The sequence below is a fragment of the Epinephelus lanceolatus genome, chromosome 11 (assembly GCF_041903045.1).
Source record: "Epinephelus lanceolatus isolate andai-2023 chromosome 11, ASM4190304v1, whole genome shotgun sequence".
Lineage (NCBI taxonomy): Eukaryota > Metazoa > Chordata > Actinopteri > Perciformes > Serranidae > Epinephelus > Epinephelus lanceolatus.
Window position 1 is genome coordinate 22186725 of NC_135744.1, and position 16682 is coordinate 22203406.

The 16682-nt window shown below is 42.6% G+C and overlaps 1 protein-coding gene across 2 annotated transcripts in view; it reads right to left on the minus strand.

The window, feature by feature from the left end:
• flrt1a (fibronectin leucine rich transmembrane protein 1a) overlaps positions 1-11448 on the minus strand; it is a 77243-nt gene extending 65795 nt beyond the window's left edge. Inside the window, exon 1 of one of the 2 annotated variants that reach the window (XM_033635788.2) lies at positions 10908-11448. The gene's annotated coding sequence lies outside the window, so the exon portion shown is untranslated. Of the gene's footprint in view, positions 1-10903 lie in introns of both variants that reach the window. The other variant, XM_033635780.2, reaches the window with a different exon arrangement.
• Between the last annotated feature and the right edge of the window lie 5234 nt (positions 11449-16682).

Genomic DNA, 16682 nt, shown 5'->3' on the forward strand with positions numbered 1-16682 from the left:
AAGGCTTTGCGCAGCGGTCAGACTCTACCATCATCAATGCAAGATCTTGGTGAAAAATTAATGCAACACTGGATGAAATAAATCTTGTGACATTGCAGAAGCTTATCGAAACAATGCCACAGCGAATGCGTGCCGTAATCAAAGCTAAAGACGGCGGTCCAATGAAATATTAGAGTGTATGACCTTTTTTTTGGTGGTGACTTTTTTTTTGGCCAGGCAGTATATTTCCGATGGGAGAACCGAGTACCAACAAGCAGGCAGAAGGTCTGATTTACCGCGTTGAATATGATCAACGTTACATCTCCTGCATCAACATACCCAGAGCCTGCTCCTAAAATGACGGACAAATGAAAATTGAGTGAAGATGTAGTTTGCTTCTTTTTTTTTGTTTTTTGTTTTTTTGTTTCTCGAAATAGCAATGTAATGTATGAAGGAGGAAAATAATATTGCCTGTGGTAGAGCAACACAGGCTCTTTTGAGACAGAAAAATTGTGATTTTATTCCAGCTCAGTATGCTCTCACAAGTCGCTTCAAGCTATTGATGTCTGTTCCCACAACTATTGTTATTGCACATTCAACTCACGGACTCTAGCATGCCACTTTTAAATATTAAGCCACATACTGGACAACGTCAATGCAGTGACAACCCTGCATCCTCGCACAGCTTTCATCTGCACAGAGCTTTCATCTACAGATGAACCGGTCACTCTGCATGCACAGCCAAAGTATAGTTAAATTAGTTACTCGCAGCATTGTACCGATTGTTCTGAAAAGACTGAGACATCAAGAGTTTTTTTTTGTTCTGTAAAAAATGGCAGACATTCAAAATACTCAAAAAGACAAAATGAATGCAGGAAGCTGCGTTTCTTTAGCCTCAAACCACAGTAAATGGTTATATCAGCACCACAGCTGATGTAATCAGGGAAAGATATGCACTGCACACACAGCAAGACTGAAGCATAGCAGGGGAGGGAGAGCAGTTCCTGTCTGGTCTTTTTACTGATATCATGAAATTGTCAATCTTCCATCTTTGCACCTGCACTGGCTTAGATTCAATATTAGAATGTGAGCTTGAACTTAACAAAGTCTTTTGCATATTTACCAAAGCCTGTGATCTCATAGATACGATCTATGAGAGAGTCTGTAGGACCGGCTGTTAAAGTGACAGCAGGTACAACCAGATAAACTCAAATACCCTTTAACCACCTCACGACTGTCATTTAATACTATTTATTACTTTTTGCTATCTATTACAACCATTTATCATTTAATTTCTGTTATCTATTTAATCATTTATTACTTCGAGGTCTGGTGTATGAGTACCTCTGGTGTATGTGTACCCCTGGTGTATGAGTACCTCTGGTGTGAGTACCCCTGGTGTATAAGTAAGTACCTCTGGTGTATGAATACCTCTGGTACATGGGTACCTCTGGTGTATGAGTACATCAGACATTTTGTCACACTGAATATTAGTAGTATATTCAATATTTGTATATTGCTAAATCATGGTGTACGAGTACCTCTGGTGTACGAGTATCTCTGGTGTACGAGTACCTCTGGTGTAGGAGTACCTCTGGTGTATGAGTACCTTTGGTGTATGAGTATCTCTGGTGTAGGAGTATCTCTGGTGTATGAGTACCTTTAGTGTATGAGTATCTCTGGTGTACGACTACCACTGGTGTATGAGTACCACTGGTGTATAAGTAAGTTCCTTTGGTGTATGAGTATCTCTGGTGTTTAAGTAAGTTCCTTTGGTGTATGAGTATCTCTGGTGTATAAGTAAGTTCCTTTGGTGTATGAGTATCTCTGGTGTATAAGTAAGTTCCTCTGGTGTATGAGTACCTCCGGTGTGAGTACCCCTGGTGTATAAGTAAGTACCTCTGGTGTATGAATACCTCTGATACATGGGTACCTCTGGTGTATGAGTACATCAGACATTTTGTCACACTGAATATTAGTAATATATTCAGTATTTGTATATTGCTAAATCATAGTGTACGAGTACCTCTGGTGTATGAGTACCTCTGGTGTACGAGTACCTCTGGTGTACGAGTACCTTTGGTGTACGAGTACCTCTGGTGTACGAGTGCCTCTGGTGTACGAGTATCTCTGGTGTACGAGTACCTCTGGTGTATGAGTACCTCTGGTGTACGAGTATCTCTGGTGTACGAGTATCTCTGGTGTATGAGTACCTCTGGTGTATGAGTATCTCTGGTGTATGAGTATCTCTGGTGTACAAGTATCTCTGGTGTACGAGTATCTCTGGTGTATGAGTACCTCTGGTGTACAAGTATCTCTGGTGTACGAGTATCTCTGGTGTACAAGTATCTCTGGTGTACGAGTATCTCTGGTGTATTAGTATCTCTGGTGTATGAGTATCTCTGGTGTATGAGTACCTCTGGTGTATGAGTATCTCTGGTGTATGAGTATCTCTGGTTTACAAGTATCTCTGGTGTACAAGTATCTCTGGTGTATGAGTATCTCTGGTGTATGAGTACCTCTGGTGTATGAGTATCTCTGGTGTATGAGTATCTCTGGTTTACAAGTATCTCTGGTGTACAAGTATCTCTGGTGTATGAGTATCTCTGGTGTATGAGTATCTCTGGTGTACAAGTATCTCTGGTGTACGAGTATCTCTGGTGTATGAGTACCTCTGGTGTACAAGTATCTCTGGTGTACGAGTATCTCTGGTGTACAAGTATCTCTGGTGTACGAGTATCTCTGGTGTACAAGTATCTCTGGTGTATGAGTATCTCTGGTGTATGAGTATCTCTGGTGTATGAGTATCTCTGGTTTACAAGTATCTCTGGTGTACAAGTATCTCTGGTGTATGAGTATCTCTGGTGTATGAGTATCTCTGGTGTATGAGTATCTCTGGTTTACAAGTATCTCTGGTGTACAAGTATCTCTGGTGTATGAGTACCTCTGGTGTATGAGTATCTCTGGTGTATGAGTATCTCTGGTTTACAAGTATCTCTGGTGTACAAGTATCTCTGGTGTATGAGTATCTCTGGTGTATGAGTACCTCTGGTGTATGAGTATCTCTGGTGTATGAGTATCTCTGGTTTACAAGTATCTCTGGTGTACGAGTATCTCTGGTGTATGAGTATCTCTGGTGTACAAGTATCTCTGGTGTACGAGTATCTCTGGTGTATGAGTACCTCTGGTGTACAAGTATCTCTGGTGTACGAGTATCTCTGGTGTATGAGTACCTCTGGTGTACAAGTACCTCTGGCGTACGAGTATCTCTGGTGTACGAGTACCTCTGGTGTATGAGTATGTCATACATTTTGTTAGGCTAAAGGCTGCAATGCCTCCATGGAAGCTGAATGTAAGCTACGCTCTTCTAACGTCATCATCAATATCTACAAGAAGCTGAAGTATCAGCTGACCCTTCTGGCTTCAAACAACCTGACCAGTTCTGAAAAAAGGTACAAAACAAGGTGCGAAACAGGTATAAACATGTGGCACTGACTCAATATTCAAAGATATGGTCTCTCCCTCGTTGTGTGGCTGGATGAATTTATGAATTTGGAGCCATGTCATGTTTTGGGTGGGGGGGGGTTACTATCTTGACAAGCTTTGGTATTTACTGCCTTCACAGTGACATCTTAATGAACTGATTCTCTGTTTATGAACATCCATTTCAGTCTGTTCAAATATAGATGGACTGTGTTTTTCTCTCAGTCGTGCGTGTAAAATATGTGACTATCGATTCAAAGGCTCAGATATAAAGTGTCTCTTTTCATGTCAAAACAGACTGTGTGAGTGTGACATTAGCACTAATGAACCCCATGCATTGTGTAATAGGTGTAATACGTGTGGTCATTATGGTCTATTTGAATGCTTTCAGTGCTTGACTTCATTACATTCTGATTCTTGGGAACGACATGTAAAATGACATGTTTGAATGTCCATTTCATGCATCAGAGCACCTGAAAAGACTTATTTTGTCTTAGGTGGCTGTTGAATTACATGCAAGGCTGCAGAAATAAAGCCAGTATAGAGAACGGGTGGCTTTCATTGCTGTGCATGATTGGGAGTATTTTTATTTTTTTACCAAAGCTGATTTCTTGCGAATAGCCTTGCACAACAATGCAATGAAGACCACAAAAGTATTTAGACGTTTCTGGTGATTATTACTGATTCATTAGTATATCATATTTCCAGCTAATTTGCAATCAGCATTACAACAATCAACAGCAATTAGGGAACAATTGGAAATGTATTCATGTCCATTTGTATTTTATTTGCCTTGGAAGGATTTTGAGTGCATGTGCTGATATCGCCATTCCCGCTCTGCCAAATAAATAGCACTCGTAAAACTCAGGCGTCTGCTGCACAGGATGGCAGGAAGTTTACAATAAATGTCTGGATAAATCCACAAAAGACAGCGTTGCCAACTCTTCTCCAATGAAATACGCTAATGGCTGCTCAAAAAGTCACACAAAAAATGATGGTACAGCTTCATTTACATGTGAATTAAATTAATAGGTATTTATCATCAGAAAGAAAGAACATGAAAAAGGAAAAGATGGTGGTTGTGAGAGGAGAGTGAGCTGAGAATGGGCTATGGAGATGCTTCATTAGCTGGAGGTACAGACACACATCCTGTCACAAGCTGCCCCTTTCTTGTCTCCCGGCCAGCTGACTAACACCGATCCAATGAAGCTCAGTTTTGTCAGCAGTGGTTCAACGTGCTGTTTACCCTGCAAATGTACAACTAATTAATTTGTGGTCATGGCCAAAGATAGAGGCTGTCCAGCTCAGTGCAGGCCTGTGGCAAGGGTACCAACACCAAAGGTCCCACTGGTTCCAGAAAGCCCTCCCTTTCCTTTCTCCCTCTAATGCTTTCACTGGAGAAGATGATGACTGTGTTTCTGTTCCTGCTGCCGCAAATGGCAAGTGGCTCATGAGCGGCTTTCATTAAAACAACACAAACAGTTGGATGCAAAATGCAGTTAAAATATGACAAATTCCATAAAAGCTGGTGTGTGCCCGCAGACATTTTGCAGAAATAAGATCTCCAAAAATACAGTTTTCTTTTGCAGCATAAACAGTGTTAGGGTGTAACGTAACAATATTACTAACAAAATTTCAGTAATACTGTTTCCCCCAAAAACAAATATGTCGCTACAACTAGGAATACAGCAATATAACGGCCAAACATCAATTTTGCGCAGGCTAAAAAGTAACACACGAAACTAACAACATCCTGTCATCTGGGATCGATAGAAAATGTGTTTGGGATGAACAGAAATCTTCCCCGGGATGCTGATAGTGCTACACTGTGATCAACAAGGGGGGCTAGTTAACGGGGTCCATGTCATTGGTTCGACATCCCATAAGTCCGACTGTCCGCGGTGCTGAACGGCTCGCGGCGGGCGTATGGTGCGCTGCGACCGGCTTGAGGCAGAGCAGGCTCACGGCTTATGTGTTTGTCACTTTCTTTTTCATTTTAACCCACACCATGATCTTTTCCTGACCCTAACCAAGTGGTTTTTGTGCCTAAACCTAACCAGACCTTAACCACAGGGCATCATGATGATTTCGGAACGGACTTCAGAACAATGAGTTTAATATGGTCGGAACAATGGGATGTCGAACCAATGGGCAGTTCCCAGTTAACGTTAGCTTATAGCCATCAGCATTTAACTAGTGACAGTTTCTGGAGGTTGCATTGGGTTACATTATGATGCATTGAAGCTCTATTTAGTAAAAATGAGCACTGGGCGAAATTCACTTATAACGTTGTCACGATGTGTTTGAATTAAATCTTGTAAAATTACGTAGGTTTTGATAAGAAACTTGAATAAATACAGTTGTTTGAAGTAGAAATTTATTGTTTTCACAGCATTATGAAGTAGATATTTGAGAGGGAATTACAGTATGTATAATAAAAATGTTTTTCGTGTGAAAGAAGGTTATATTCAAGGTTGTTTCATAAATGTATATGATTTAATTTGCGCTAGTCAAAGGTAGTGTAATACAGGCCGAATGACTTTACCACAGTTATTTTTTATAGTGAAGATTTTTTTGTATCAGTATCGGCTATCGGTCAAATTGTTATTTTAAACACTGGTACTGGTATCAGCCCAGAATTTCACAATTAGTGCATCCCTTGTAATGATATTACAGTTACCCCAAAAACTTTACATTTGTTGTCACCCTCTACTGATTTGAAACCCCACAATCAATCACATCCTGGATTGATTTTCATAAATGCATGCACAGCACAGCAGCAAGTTGGTTTGGAAGATGGAAACGCTTACGCTCATTACTTTGATTTTGTCAGGGGGAAAGATGGCAAGAACATGTTGTTCCAGGTAGTGGCACTATGACACTTTGCACTGCGAAAAAACATGACCTCAAACCTCCTGAAACTCAGACAATGACCAACAGCCTGAAGCTCATGGAATTACACCCCACCAAAGGTGAACCCTCCTCGGCCGTGTAGGATGGCTGTAGCCCCTCACTGGCTAAACAACCAAAACTGGATTTTAATCGAGGACAGCTGCAGGCTATCAGCGTCAAAGAATGAAGCTTGTGGGTGGATGAAATGTTGCCTATAACCACGATTGACTCTACGTCTTTCAAACAAATCCTTGGGAAAATAATGATCATAGGCAACAGAAGATCCCCAAGTAAAAAAAACTCATTTGCAAGCTATCTAGCCTTAGCTGCACTTACTGAAGATTACCCTGACATTCAGACAGAGGCACATGAGAGGTGTGACCTATGAGAAGAAAGGACACAATGACCAATTGTGTGAGGTGTAACAGAAACGTAATACAACGATTAATGTAACCAATTAGTGTTGGCAAGGAGTAATAAGTATAGTGATATTACTCATCAGAATGTAAGGAGCAATGGGTAATAAATTAGATTTGTTTATAACGAGCCCAACACTGAGCATAAAACTTTTATTTTTCATACATAATTTCAGATTTCTCCAATTTTCCCTGCTACTGAAGAGCACTTATGTGTTCACTGTGCTCTATGTCAAGACAAACAGTCCCTTTTTATACCTATCATTTGAATACATGCTCATAAATTTTCCATTTTGTTACTGAGCAGTGCTAATTAGCACTCATGCATCTCCGTAATCAGCGTTGTTTTACCACTATGGCATTGAAAATAACACTCTTGAAATGACTTACCTTGCAATTAAGCGTGTGAGTGAATAGCGAGTATAGGTGCTTTCCGTCAAAATCAGTCTGAACTTATTTCCATGAGTCTGCTTTAATTCTGTTCCTCAGTCCACCTCCAGTGTGTTCTGACAGGTTTCCACCTACTGCCCAGCACAGACACTGCAAACCATCAATTTTTCAGCTGTAATGGCAACAATGGGGAGCGGGAAGGCTGTCATTCCTGTAATGACTGTGCTGTCATGAATATAATGGCTATGCTGTTATGTTTTATAGACAGGAAGTTCACATATTCCCATTGTGAGCAAAAAGAAGTACTGTAGCTGGGGGCAGCTAGCTTGACTGGGCTGAAACTGCATCATTTCTACTCGATTTTGAATGGGTGTTTTGTGGCGAGGCTGTGATGGTGTGAAGATGGAAGGCGACACGAGACACAGCCAGCTGATCCTGCACCGCTCTCTCGCCTGTTTTGAATGATTTCTGCGTAACAGAGCCGTGTTGGTGTTCTGTGACGTATTGAGACTAATCTGTGAGAGATCAGGATAAAATGATGTGGACATCAAACGTCAATAACCGGAATAAGTCAAATGTCAGTAAGTAATGTTACCTTGCATTCACAGCCAATTGAAACGAGCACTAATGATTCCAGACTGGCTTATCACTGGCAGCAACAACAAGAGGCTCTGATCTGCTACAGGTTGCCAAGTAAGGCACACTTACAGCAAGGTGGTCATTATCGAAAGTAAGCCCCAAGGCGAAGCACAATAATGAATGGCTCCCTATACATTATCCTGCTTATTACATAGCTGCTTACCAAAGACATTAATCATCTGACACAACATACTGATTTTAAATGTTCTTTTTCTTTAATGCAATGAAGTAATCAACATGGCAGCTGTGTGCTGCTGCAGCCATACAAACGTTTAGCATCTGTAGCCACACAGCGAAAGAACTGGAAAACAGCAACTTTAACAAATCCAGCAGGACTGCCGTACAGTCGCTGACAGCCAATAAAAGTATTGTGCTCTCCAAATTAACCATAACCCCGTGCTCTAATGTGGTCGCGCAGTAACTACGAATAACTCAAAATCAACAAATAACACACTGAAAAGCCACACAAAGACCCTCACACTACAAATAGCTTGTACTGTAATGCACCTGCTCTGCAAACGAGTGAATCTGAAAGCCACACTATTCAACAATCATGATAATGACCCATCATCTAATAGCACAGGAAGAGGCTGCATTGTGCTTGAGCTGGTCACCCAATTGCAAATCTCAATTGCACATTAATTGATGTACGATGAATCCATGTAAATCAATTCAGCAACACTCCGCAGCAGCAACACAGTTAGAGTGTAACTACAGAGATTTTTTTTGGAGGGAATTTTTTTTTAAAGGTGTGGGTAAGCCATAAAAGTGAGCGATGTAATCAGCGAGGCCATTCACCATGACTGCCATCATCATTACTGCCAGACGCAGGCCTCGGTGCCAGCGAGTCAGAGGGTAGTCCACCCAAGAATATCTCTTCCAACTTTTCACAAGATGAATTCCTTTGGAGATGCCATCTGTTTGTCTATCGCCGGTGTGCCATGTGCACAGGTTAGATCAAGTTATTGCAGCAGGCATGTCTCAAGCCTCCACAGCTCCTTATTTGTAAGTGTCCCTCATTTGTTTTGCCTCTGTGAAGTGCCCCTCTGGGGGCTTCTGCCAGAGGCTTCTCACGCTAAAACTACCTTCATCCTGATATTCAGCATATGGGATTATTTAATGAATTGCATTGGAAATGTTGTTGGAATATACAGTACTACATGTACTTGGATGGCAACATCTCAGTGAAAAATAGACGCTTTTCGTGGCGCTGTCTTGGCAGGAAACGTGGCAATGTCTTGGTAAAAAAAACAACCACTTGAGTGGCACTATCACAGCAATAATTGTGGTGATGTATTGGTAAAAAGCAACAGCTATTCATTGCAATATCCCGGCAGGAAAAACAGCAATATCTTTTGGGAAAAAAACAGTTTTCATGGTACTATCCCAACAGGAAACGCTGTGATGTCTCTGTAGAAAATGACTACTTTTCATGGCACTATCCCGGCAGAAAATGCACCACATCTCGGTGAAAAGCAGTCACTTTACGTGGCACTATCATGGCAGAATACACGGCGATGTCTTGGTAAAAAGCAACCGCTTTTTGTGGCACTATAACAGCAGGAAAGACAGCAACGTCTCAGTGAAAAATATCTGCTTTTCGTGACACTATCCCGTCAGAAAACTAAACTACTTAATGGCACTATCCCAGTGGGAAATGCAGCAATGTCTTACTAAAAAACTACCACTTTACATGGCACTATCACGGCAGAATACACAGCGATGTCTTGGTAAAAAGCTACCACTTTCTGTGGCACTATTCGAGCAGGAAACGCAGCCATGTCACGCTAAAAAACAACTACTTTTCTTGACACTATTCCCAGTGGAAACACAGTGACAGGTGACTAAAAACACCCAAATTTGCTCATATACCATGCTGCTTTAGAAGCATACATATGAAATGTACAGGTGTAATTTATGTGTGACTCCCAGAAATGTTCAATGCCAACATTTTCCTCTGTAGATTGGGCTGGTTATTCGACATCATTTCCCAAAATTCTCTCATAATCAGACACTAATGTTTTGAAGACTTCCTCAGAAGTCTTCAAAGAGCTATTGTTGATCCTGACAGAACATTTACATGAAAGAGGCTTAATTTTGCACAGATGACACACAGCAAGATGCTGCACAACTATTATAAATGTGACTTCTTCTCCATTTTTATTCTAAATCAGCCCCAACGAGTGCATGAAGCAAGCCGTGCACTTCCACACGAGCACTTCCCCTGACTGATCCTCCTCCCAACCACAATATTTCCATTCTGCATGTTTAGATTTACGGCACGTTGTGTTGATTTCAGCTCGCGGTGTTATTACATCCAACTGTTTTACCAACTTAATGACAATTTAATGGGCATCCATGGTGGGAGGCACTGCTGCAGGAGTAATAGGCCTATATGCAGTCATTCTGTCCACAAGTCAGATAAGTCAATGGAAACCCAGCAGTGGGGGTGGGGTGTGTGTATGTGTGTGTGTGTGTGTGTGTGTGTGTGTGTGTGTGTGTGCGTTCAGGTTATCCAGAACTCACCAACTTTACAATCATCCTTCAGCCCTGAACCAGAATAGAGGGCTACATATGATTTATATACAGTCACACTAATTCTCAAATGCATTATTTTTATTGCTCTGATTGTTGCAGGCTCAATTTAATGCACATTACAACTGCAAAGACATATCCCAGTTATAAACTTACATTTTGTGGCTTCATTATTTCCCCTCCTGCATGCCCATCACTGCCTAATCCCCGTAGCTTTTACACTGTGTCTTCTCCTTTGTTTGGATTTATATCCAGACCGGGCCTTCGAACCACGATCCACTGCTCATAAATGTGTCTGCCAGCTATTCACTGAAACACGTCTCCTCAATCAAGTGGTTGGCATTTGCAAAGAGGCAAAGAGGCGGTTGTGCTGCTGCACAGACAGACCTGATTATGCCTTGAACCGAGCCTCAAACACAAGATAAATATGTGTCAAATACTTGTTGGGGGCTATAACGCGCAATAAAACACTGATGGGGTGTTTTCTTTCTTTATTTATTTTTATTTTTTTGGCCGGATCGGATGATGAACAGCATATTGGCAGTCCGTGCACATCAATCAAGACTCACCTACCGGATGGCGCTTCGGATGCCACGCTTTCCCTCTGTTTGATGCAAAGTCCCCTCAGATTTTGACCGCCCTTTTTTGCTCTTCTTTCCACGCACGGGTCCTCCGGTGTCCTCCAGAAAGCAGGTGTGACCACAATCTCGCCTTGTTGTATTCCCATATGTTGTCGCCAGCGCAATTATGAATGCTCCAGTTGATCAGTGACTGGATAGCCTTGTGTGATCATGTGCTGCCAGCTCCTTTCTCTCCTCCTCTTTCTCTCCCTCTCTCTGTCTCCTCTCTGTAACTGCTCCCTCCGCCCGATTATCTCCCCGCTGCGGCACTGGCTACATGGTAATACGGAGGAATAAAACGTGCCTGAGTCGCTGGCGAACTTGTGCGCCTTATTATGGCAATTAGTCACCGGACCGGTCCGTGCTTGCTCATCCGTGCACCTTTGCAGAAAATGCGCTTGCTCTCAGCTGTATCCGCTATTTGCGCTGAAAAAATTGCCCCGGAGAGGCTGTTTTGTTTTCTGAAAGAGAGAGGAGAAAGAGAAAAAAAAAACCTCTTCAATCTGCCGGCTGAGGCTGGAGAAGAGGAGCAGAGGAGAGAAAGACTGAGGCGTAAAGGATGGAGAGGATTAAAGGAGAGGGAGGAGGAGGCTGGAACACATTTGTAAAAGCCTTCCCTCTATATATGTCCTTTGAATAACAGTGAGACACGGTGCATATTTCCCATTCTGTCTCTCTTTCACTCAGCTGTTCCCTGTGCATTAACTGTACTGGGAACTTGACATTCATTGACAGTGCTGCATATCCATCCATCCATCCATCCATCCATCCATCCATCCATCTATCTATCTATCTATCTATCCAAACATACTTGCAGTGTTCTAGTCTACAATCAGTCCCTCTGAATGCATAATATCACCAGGAGTCTCTGTGCAGTTGCATTTTGTAAAAACAACACTTCCCCTCAGATTTTGTTCTGGCCAGCTCTCAGTCTCTCTCCCTCTTTGTCACACTGATGGATGCTTTTTGTTTTTAATTAGAGCTCCACTCTGATCCATGCAGCATGTTGGGCAGGTTATGATTCTGTCCAATCATGGCACCGTTACTCCAAGCCTTGACAGGCGAGCGTTTTCAAAGTGGTCCTCAAATTGGTTGGACATCTGCTCCGGTCCCCAGAGTGATGTGGACCACGGCTCTCCGTGGGAGGAACCGAGCCGAGTGTTCTGAATCCCACCGGTGTGGCTGAGCCCAGACCAGCTGCTTACTTTTCAGCTGTGCATCAAAAAGCAATACGTGAAAGCTTTCCACGAATCAGCTGGTGTGATGAGGTGTGGCACAGCTTTAGACTCTCTTCCCCTTCCCATATATGTTCACATGGAAAATGTGCTGTCTCCACAGTTTTGTTTTATGTCCCTCGATCATGTTAGATGAAAAGCCAGGCGTGATTTGTCTTAAAAAAGCGGAATTTTTAATACATGAAAGGCAAACCTGTAAGCAAAGATCAGTGGCTCCTGTAATTACAATGCAGAGCATCAGCGTACAACATTAATGATTCAGTAGGACCTTGAAAAATGAAAAATGCAGCTACCCAAATTTTCCTGTGCCATCGTGCAGTCTTGTACTCGCGGTGCATTTGATGTAATTTTGTGTGCATCAGAAATGATGTCAGTGTTTCTCTGGGAAACAATTACTGTAATATCTGAGTGTTACAGAGGCGCAAAGACTGGAAGGCGAGGCAGTCTGTGACCTCAACTAAACCTGTTAGGCCCCTGGGCACAGATATGCAAAGGGCCCCACCACCTCTCCTATGAACTCAACTCTCAACTCAACTCAAATTTATTTAGAAAGCACATTTAAAAACAACTCATGATGACCAAAGTGCTGTACAAAAGGAGCAAGAAGCAGGACACACAGACTTTGCGTTGGCTTTGCCTCTTTTTTGTTGTTGTGCGTCTCTTTGTAGTTTTGTGTCTTTTTCATCCCACGTCATCACATATCGCCGCTATGTCAATTGACATTAACACCTACTGTACATGTTACACGCTAGGTACCCTCTTGCATCTGCTGCTGACGTTCCCGGACGTCGCAACAAATGCCGGGACATCGACAAAAGCACGTGGTTAGGGTTAAAAAACAAACAAACAAAAAAAAAACCACCATGGTTTGGTTCTACAATCATACAGAGGGAGAACACCAGGCTCCTGGGTGAAAGTCAAGAGTTTGTTGGACCCATCCACCACCCTCCTGCCTCCTGCCCACCCTATTGGGACCTTCCAGCTCCTTATGTTATGTCATTGCCGTCAGTGTTTCCAACTGATGCTGTCCTGTGGCATATCATACACCATACCATAACACCTCGAAAGGTACCATCCGACCTCATTACAAAATGACACCTCCCGGCTCCAGCGGCGTATCCTATCACCACAAAAGGTGGCTTTTGGCACCAGTGACTGACGCCAAAATCGCTGACAAAGTAGAGGTATTTGACAACCTCAGAATGAGAACAGGCTGGTCATTTTGAGTCTCTTCCTCGTTGTTAAGTGTTAATTTGAGTGACATTTTGCAGGTGAAGGTCATGGCACTTAAGGCGCCCGTGCCTGTGCCCAGTAGGCCATTCAGTAATCCATCCATGTTTGAAAGGTGCTGCTTTTCAGCCCTATGACAGGCCTTGTCTCTTCCCTTGACATGTGGTATGCACAGGGATGTGCAGCCTTACAATCCTAATCTGAATGATATTAACTTTTTCATCAAGATGCCACTGTTTCATGAAAATGTTGTGACAGATGTGTTTTATTTATCAGTTGCTGGGTAAGCAGGCTTGTTTGTAGTTGTCACAGTAGCTTATCAAAGGTGCATGCCCGTGGCAAACTGTGTGACACCAGTGTGGAGCTGAATGTGCACACAGATGTGTGCCACTGGAAATACAAACCATCAGAGGAGCCATGTGTCATTCTGTGCATGTAAGTCATTGACAGGCCCAGTCACTGCTGCAGCCATGCTGGCAGCTCCACACATTTCACTGGCTCTGCAGGCCGACTGATTTTTTACAGCTGCTATACAACCATATAGTAAGGTGAGCTCAGCTTTATGGACTCTGTCCTTCATTTATTTGGCTGCCTGGGCTGCATGTTGAAGTACTGAGTGGATCACTATGTCAGTTGTGTTGTACTGGCTAATGTCAACAGGCCTCTTTGAGTGCATGGCTCGTCAGCAGTCGATGTGGGTGTACAGAAGCGTGCGCGCTTCCAAATGTGTTAATTAAATTTACCTGGTCCTCATAACACAGGCTAACTCTGTGGTCTGCTATACGCTCAGGCTGATGACGCTGCTGTCCTCATAGGCCGCGTGTATCTGGCTCTTGTTTATAGCCAGCGGTTAAGATCATGCTGTTGATAAAGTGGCTTTTAGTCCATCCAATGAGCTATTGTGCTGCTAAATGTGATCTGCCATTAACATGGCCATATTGTAATTAGACTGCAGATTGAGGGGGCTTGACTGCTGCACGATGTTCAACACAGTTGTTTTTCAGGAGAAAATACACCAGATCCAACGTCTCCCATAAATAAATCTTTAACAAAGACAGGCTGCAGTTAACTCCAGAGGATGTCTGCAGTAGTTTACAGTGATATTTTTAAGTAGTTTGTTTTTTTCTTTAAAGCAACAACAAAGAACTCTCATTTTGTGTTCATTTTGGCGGCCCCTGTGGACAAAAGCGGTAGTGTTTGAATGAGTTCTTGTGACATAGCCTGGTCGCCTGAGGAAGATGTTCACACTTCACATCGTACATTACTGCACACCAGGAATACTTTACATTTCAGTGTTTCATCAACGTTTCTTAAGTCATGCAATATATCATCTGACTTTGTCATCGGGAGGTGAAGGTGATGGTGGATGGCGTGTCACCTAGATGCCTGCCAGACCACTGTTCAGGACATGTTCAAGACCAGCAAACAACAAAACTGTTTACGTGTTATTATTTTTATGGTTTTTTTGCTTTTATTTGACGGGACAATTTAAGCGTGAAAGGTGTAGAGAGAGTGGATGACATGTAACAAAGTGCCGCGGGCTGAAATCAAATCTGTGGCCGCTGCAGCAAAGACATAGCCTTTGTACATCAGACGCCCACTCTACGCCTAAAAATATTTGCATTCTTAGTGGCACATCCTGGGGTTTCACAAGGGCATTTGAGCCACTGAACCTGGGTGTCTTTCGCCGACGCATGGCGGTGTTTCCCAGCAGCATTTGAGCCACCAAATCTGAGTGTTTTTCACCGACACGTTGCACCATTTCCTTGCTGCATTTCAGCCACAGAACCTGGGTGTATTTCAGCAACCTGCACCAGCATTCCTGCCTTTCCAGAGGCTTTTATGCCACCAAATGTGGGTCTTTTCCAATAACCAAATCACACCTTCACCAAAGCAATGTTGAGAAATGCAAAATTTCAACATATCTGCTACAAAATAATGTACAAATGTAACGTATCCATGTTGTGCAGAAACGTACAATGCAAATATTTTTTTGCCAGTTGTAAAGATCTAGGCCATGTGCTAAGAATGGACCAGGGCCGGATCATGAGAGTTGCCTTAAGATGGACACCACCAGGCAATAAAACCCAGAAGGCCCAAAACCACCTGGCGCAGAACTGTGACACTGGAGTTGGAAAAGATGAACCTGTCATGGGGAGAGGTGCAACATGCAGCCAAGGATCAAATGCAATGGAAAGAGCTCAGTGAAGCCTTATGTCCCATAGGGGATGAAGAGGATTAAGTAGAGATCTTTACCTGGTTAGCGCATGGATTTGTTTGAGAAGCGACTGAAAGAAAGATGCAACTTATTTTTAAAACTGTCGTTCTTTTTTAAACACAGCTGTTTGCAGCATGGCTAGTGATGAGGTGATGTATATGTTTGTGCCAACATCAGATGAATTACTATAATATGATGGTGGTGAAACAGTAAACTTTGTTGTAGCCACCAACATAAATTCATATACTTATGTAAAACCGCATCTAGCAATTTATTTTATAAATCATAACTACAAAATATAACATCAAAAATAACATTTTCTGAAGAAATATCTCCTGTTTTCTTTTAACTGCCACACTTTGCCTGGGAAACGTCTGATTTTGCGGGGTATCAGAGTCAGGGACAAACATTAAAGAGAACTATATATAGACAGCCAGTCGTCTTGCTGCAGGCCATGTTTGCTTCTGTAGGTCATATAGAGACATCAGCGTTAAACAGAGACTGTTTCATAACCTGTTAAATCCTCCATGTAGCTGCTTTAAGATGTGATGACTAACATGGTGATTGAGATCATGATGTTCAAAGTCACCTTTCCCCCCTAATCTGTAGGAGTGCCCAGCCAGCGTCCAGGACTCAGCGAAAGGAGCGAATCTAATATCTGACCCCCGTTGTGACACTTTGTTCATCTTCACTCTCTCCCACTGCCACGGCTCTCCATTTATGCTGCATTTCTTTCCTTATCCTCCCTCTCCATGGCATCTCAGTGGGAGTGGGAGTGTAATTACGCAGTCAGACGGTGTTTACAGACGCAAAAGCGCCTTAATTTATTCCAACAGTTAGCAGTAATTCCCCACTTTAATTTATAGCTCCTCCACCCAGTGGGAAAACGAGAGAAGCAGATAGTGAGATGGAGGGGGAGAGGGAAGGAGCATATGGACGTTATATTACAGAATACAGTTGACAACAACTTCTACAAGGCTTAGGCACACGTTAAAGCCACCAGCATGGGTTTTTCTGCACATAACATTGTGGGTTTTTTTTCCAA